This window comes from Mus caroli, chromosome 5, assembly GCF_900094665.2.
Source record: "Mus caroli chromosome 5, CAROLI_EIJ_v1.1, whole genome shotgun sequence".
In the NCBI taxonomy this organism is placed as follows: domain Eukaryota; kingdom Metazoa; phylum Chordata; class Mammalia; order Rodentia; family Muridae; genus Mus; species Mus caroli.
The window spans coordinates 76,657,739-76,664,122 of NC_034574.1; positions in this window are offsets into that span (position 1 = coordinate 76,657,739).

The following is a 6,384-nucleotide window of genomic DNA, read 5'->3' on the forward strand; positions in this document are numbered from 1 at the left end:
TCCACCCTTGAGCAGGCAGGTTCCAGGCTGGGGGGAAGGGAGGCCACAATTATACAACCATTTCCTTTGAAATTAAACCATTCCACCCAGCATGGAAGCTTTTTAAGAGGGAAGTATTCATTCAACCTACTTATGGGAAGTCCCTGAAACTGACTAGATGCTCTAGGCTGCTCCTTGTCAAAATAAAAGTTGACAGTTCCTCTCAGGTGAGGTGGGAGATAAGATGCAAAGAAGAATCTCAGATCAGACCAGCTTATCTGAAAGAAGCCCAAAACAGCTCAGATGCTGGAAAATTGGACTAACTAAACCACATAGCAGGGGCCTTCTCCAACCTTTTGTTTATTATGTAAATTGTGCAGTGTGCTCAAGGTTCCTAAAAACCTGAAGTTGGGATACATCTGTCTTGGCAGTGTGAATCAAAACTAGTAGCATAGTATTGGACACCTAAGGGCAGTCTCATTTGCCATCCACTACAAACTTAGCTTTCCTCTTGGTCCAACTATCCTTCATGACTGCAACTTACACTGATGGAAATCCCACAGTCCTGAGATCTCCAATCGGCTGGGATCTCCATTGCAAAGGAGGCTTCATCATCACTAGTGTCTTCTCAAGGACACTTTTTAGGATTTCAGAACTGACCCTGCTTTAGCTATGCTTCATGACCTTTATATGTTTTAAAACCATTAACACTTGGATTGCTCATAAATTAACTGAGTACTGATACAAACTAAAGATGCAGTCAGACTTTCTTGGACCATTCCCTGTGTACTGAACCAGAGAAAATACTTTCCTCTTGACCCAATGGAGCAAAGCAGAAGTAAATTAGAATGTTCAGGTCTCTTATGAGCCACAGCTGACCCTTTGGCTTTAAATTGTTCAGTTTCCTCCTTTTATTTTTTATTTTTTATTTTTTTATGAAACACGAAAGGAGTTTAGTGGCTTCTTATGTCTTTGGCATGATAGCTGGTTCTTTGCCTCAGCGTGATCACCACACACAGACTCTTAGCCAAGAATTACACAAATGGCACATATACCAAGTCTCAATGTAGGCTTTACTCCCTCTGGAAAGGTTAGATTTCAGTGATTTTTATCTTCCAAGCAGTTTTTAAATTAACTCATTAAGCTCTGTGCACTCAATGATATTTCCAGCCAAAGTTCTAAAATCATTCACATTCCAACACCAAATCAGCTTGGTGAAGTTTGCCATAGCAAGGACCTCATTTCTCTGGCATCAGTTTCTATCCTAACTTTATTTCTGTATCACCACTCCCTTCTCAGTTATACATAACTTGAACATCTTTGACATGTTCAACATAGTGTTTAGTATATATTCTGTGAATTTGTCAGTCACCAGGTCTGTCATGCTACATAGTTCTACACTGTCCTTAATTCTAGCACAGTTCAACATTCATCCATTAATCTCACTTTCAGAAAATTGTTCATTCTTTACATCTTCTTCCTTTACTCACAAGATTCTATGCCTTGAACCCAAAAAAGTTATTTTCTATTGTCCCAAAGAAAGACAGATGAATTCATCTCAAGTGTATGGACTTCTTATCAATCACAGATAACTTTTGGGTCCACATTGATCAGCTCCTTATTATCCCAATGAAACACAAAACCAAAACCACAGAATCTTTGTAATCAAAACAGCAATGATCCTGTAAAGAGCCTTTAATCTTCTCTCCAAAATTTCACAAGCCAGGCTTTTATCTTCTGCACTGTTCTCAACATTATCTTCCAAGGTCCTACAGAACATCCCACAGAGCTCTTAATACCCATGGCTCTTCTAGTCCAAAGTTCCAAAGTCTTTCCCAGTCCTCTGCAAAGCATAGTCAGGTTGTCACAGGAATACCCCACTATGCTGGTACCAATTTGTCTTAGTCATGGTTTCTATTCCTACACAAATATCATTACCAGGAAGCAAGTTGGGGAGGAAAGGGTTTATTCAGCTCACACTTCCACATTGCTGTTCATCACCAAAGGAAGAAAGGACTGGAACTCAAGCAGGCTAGGAAGCAGGAGCTGATGCAGAGGCTATGTAGGGATGTTACTGGCTTGCTTCCTTATAGAATCCAGGACTACCAGCCCAGGGATAGCACAACCCAAAATAAGCCCTTACACCTTTGATCACTAATTAAGAAAATTCCTTAGAGCTGGTCCTCATGGAGGCATTTCCTCAGGGGAGACTCCTTTCTCTGTGATAACTCCAGCTTGTGTCAAGTTGACACACAAAACCAGCCAGTACAGTAGTTCTCACGCTGTGCATCATAACACTTAAAGGTTCATAGTGTTGAAAAACCATTTCACAGAAATCTCATAAGACCATCAGAAAACACAGATATTTACATTACAATTCATACCAGTTTCAAAATTAGTTATGGAATAGCATGGAAATAAATTTATGTATGGGGTTCACCACAATATGAGGAACTGTATTAAAGGGCATAATCAATCATTAAGAAGGCTGAGAAACACTGATCTAGCTGACCACAGGGTCTCCTACTCAAACTTATATACCAAAGTGCAATTCCTGAACATTAGGATCAGGAAACATTGAAGAAGAAGAAGAGTGGAATCATTGCAGGACCCAACATATCAGGATGTCTTCTGAGAGATGGTGTACCCTGCAACAGAAAAGCTGCATCTATGAAATCAAAATGAGATGGCTAACATAAACTCTACCAATCCCTATCCCTACAAAGAAATGATTTAAACTACTATGAACACTCACAGGATTTGATTCAGAAGTTATTGTCTTGTGAAAAGGTATAAGGATAGAGCAAAATTTCAGAGAAATGTTGAGTTAGTATGCATTTGTAAAGAGAGATAGATCATGAATTATAAGTATTATAAGCAGGAAAAAAAACAATTGAGCTTCAAATGTAAGAGTAACAGAATTATCAAAGAAAGTCAGAGAAAAGGAAGTGCCCCTGGATGTTGGTAGGAGGAAAGTCTGAGAATTTCTTGGATTGGTGGGAATGTTAGTTGCTCAAGTATGAAATTTTGACAATGTAGCATGTTGGTACTGTTAAGTACAGCTAAATCAATGTACCTCTAAGTTTTATTGCAGGAAAATTTCCAAGATTTAACGTGAATAACTGGCATCCAGTATTGTATTATTTTCTGCTCTATCTAATACATTCCATGGCTTGTTTCATGGAGTATTCCCATAGAGTTTACTTTAATTAATTAGATTTTAAATTAACTAATGTAAACCTCTGAAATATTATTAAATGCTAAAAATATAGTAAATGCAATGGAGAGCATAATGGTCCTAACATTAAATTATCACATGAAAATATTTATTGCTCCTTGAAATTTAGCTTTCAGTAACTTATTTAAGTATTATTGCTTTTTATGGTAAAATATCTGGTATTTTGCTATATGCCCATATGTGTAATATCAAGTTTCTTTAGTAGCTATAAATTGAATGCTACGTGTATGTGTGTGATTGTATATCAATTAAATTAATAGAAACTTGAAAGCACCCTGTGTAGCATCAGATATAGAATATCCATAATATTCTAATGCAAAATATATAATCAAGTTAAACAAACAGACAAAAACTGCATGTAAAAAGTTAGAAGACTATTGCATGTCAATGAGTATCTATACACACACACACACACACACACACAAATTACAGTCATTTTATCTAAACAAAATCAATTTCAAAAACTGTCCTTATACAAATTCATTTACTGGATATACAAACACTGCTAGACATTTTCATGTGATTTTCAACTTTGTTTATTATAAGGTAACAAAGATCATTATGATTTTATCATAAAACTTTGTCAATTATATTAAAACAAAATGCTAAACCTGATTTAAAATGAATTTCAGGATACTAGCTATTCTTCAAGGATAATAACCTTGTCACCCTGAAAGCTGAACAAGATTTTTCCACAGTGGTTTTATTGCATAATATCAGAATGAGCTGAACAATTTAGGGAATATCTGACCAGCTAAATGAGCTTCGTCATCTTCAAATCAATATGAAACTCTCAGCTTTTATCTGTCAAAAATTAAAATTGTGAACAGGAGCCAGAAAAGTTATGATTCATTTTATTCTCATTGATTAATAGATTTCCTTGTGGGGGGTGTTGAAGATTGCTCCAGAATTGCAATCTATGTGAATAATTAATCGGACAGTCTTGTTACTTTCCTGTCTTATAGGAATGAATATGTGACACCTAAGTTTATTTGGGACAAATAGAATTCTTTTATCATCCTGCTATTTTTCCCTATTTTCTTTTCAATTACCATGCAAATGAAAGTAGCCTTCCTAATGCTGCCAACGGATTTTACTTCAAAACAAAGATGTAGTTATCAACGTTCTAGAGTGTATGACAAATGCTGAAAGTTTTGCAACTTACAGAAAATAAACTTAATATAGTATAATCCATACTCTAATACAAAGACTTAACAGAAACTCCACAAGTTATATAAATTTTCTAATAAGAAGATTCTAATATAAATGTTCTAATATATATGGTTGTTGTTTCCTGGAACAGGCAATACATAACCTTTTGCAGTTAAGGTTAAAGGTGTGGCATAGCCCAATCCTTGAGAATTAGGTTTAGTCTTAAATACAATGAATTTTGTTTATTTTTATTATAAGATAGCCTTCAAGAATAAGGTGGAAGGAGTCAGGGTAGTTTATCAATACAGCATTTGTTTATTATTTAATACAATATTTATTGCTTAATATGAAAACTTAAAAATTCAAATGTTTAAAAATAAAATAACCCATATAATTTGAAAAATAAATACATATTTACATTTAATGTTCTTTTTTAAATGCAATGACTATTTCCACAAACCTATACATGTATCCCATAACAGAAAGCATTTATCCCTCTTTGTTCTTTGAAAACATTTTTTCATTTGTCATTTCTTTCTTTGGAATAGTGTTTCCTATACATTGTTTGAGTTTTAAAATAATCTTTTTAAAATCTTGTGTACATTCAACTCTCTAATTTAATGTTTTAGCATTTGTTGGTAACCAATTAATTTATCCCATGTGCTCTAAATCACTGGTAGGCTGCTTGTAACATTACATATGCTTTAATTGTGAAAATGCTGATATTAGACTGCACTATTAGGAAAGATCGGAAGGGGGGAAACCAGTGCTTTCCCACCGTAGATACAAGAGCTTTTCCCATTTTTGTGGTACAGCTGTGGTTAGGGAGAAGGATAGACTGGGATAGAAATGGGAGACTTGGGGTGATTATTAATGGTTATAGAGTTTATATTTCTTGGATTACAAAAATGATTTTAAATGATTCTGTTCCGCTTCATAATCAAGTATTGAAATGTCTTAGCATCTTGGCATTCATTCTTGTTGGCTCTTAATTATGATGCTTACTATCCTGCACATTCTACACTTTGAGTCAGTAATACTAGCAACAAGAATGTCTTGCTAATTTCTAGAAATCAGATCGTCACGCACATAGACTGATCTCCATCAGAAATAATTTGCTTTTACTCCACATACACAAAATTGTATAAGCAACACTATTGCAATAACTAAGAAAGGGTGTTGATGTATGTATGTTTATGTATCCAGCACCAGGTACCAGGCTGGATGTCCATCAACTACCTGTTGCTATTGAGTGGTTTGAGATAAGGGAATGAAAGAAATCCTATTTCACATCATCTGGCTTTTCTTATTGTTTATATATGCCGTTTTTGTTATTAACTAATGTTTCTAAATAGTGTATCCTTTATAATAAGAAGATCATAAGTGGAAATTTCAATGAGAGTAACTTTATATAATTAATTTTCTAAATGACACTAAACATTATTGTAGAACTAAATTTTAATTAATATTAGTGGCAAAATGATATCAATTTGTATTTTAAAGATAACATTATATTTATAGGCTGCCTTCAGACATCATTCTTCTTCCTGTTTTCCCAGAACAAATCTTCCAGCCTCATCCTTCTGCTGTATCCAAGAAATAAACCTCAACATCAAGGATAGTTATTACCTCAAGGTAAGGGGATGAAAAAGATACTCCAAGTAAATATACCTAAACAAGAAACTGATGTAGCCATTTTAATATTATATATTCACATATATATATATTTATTATATGAATATTTGATATAATGTTTAATATTATATAATATTAATTAATAATATTATATTATATTATATTAATAACATAATATTTAATATTATATATCCATTTATAATATTAAAATAAATTTCAAGCCAAAAATTAATCAAAAGAGATAAAACACTACATATCCTCTAAAAGGAAATCCACAAAGATGACACACAATTCTTAATATGAATGCTCTTGCAAAATGGTACCAAATTTTGTAAAAGAAACACTAATTCAGATTAAATTACAATATTGACTCTCAGACA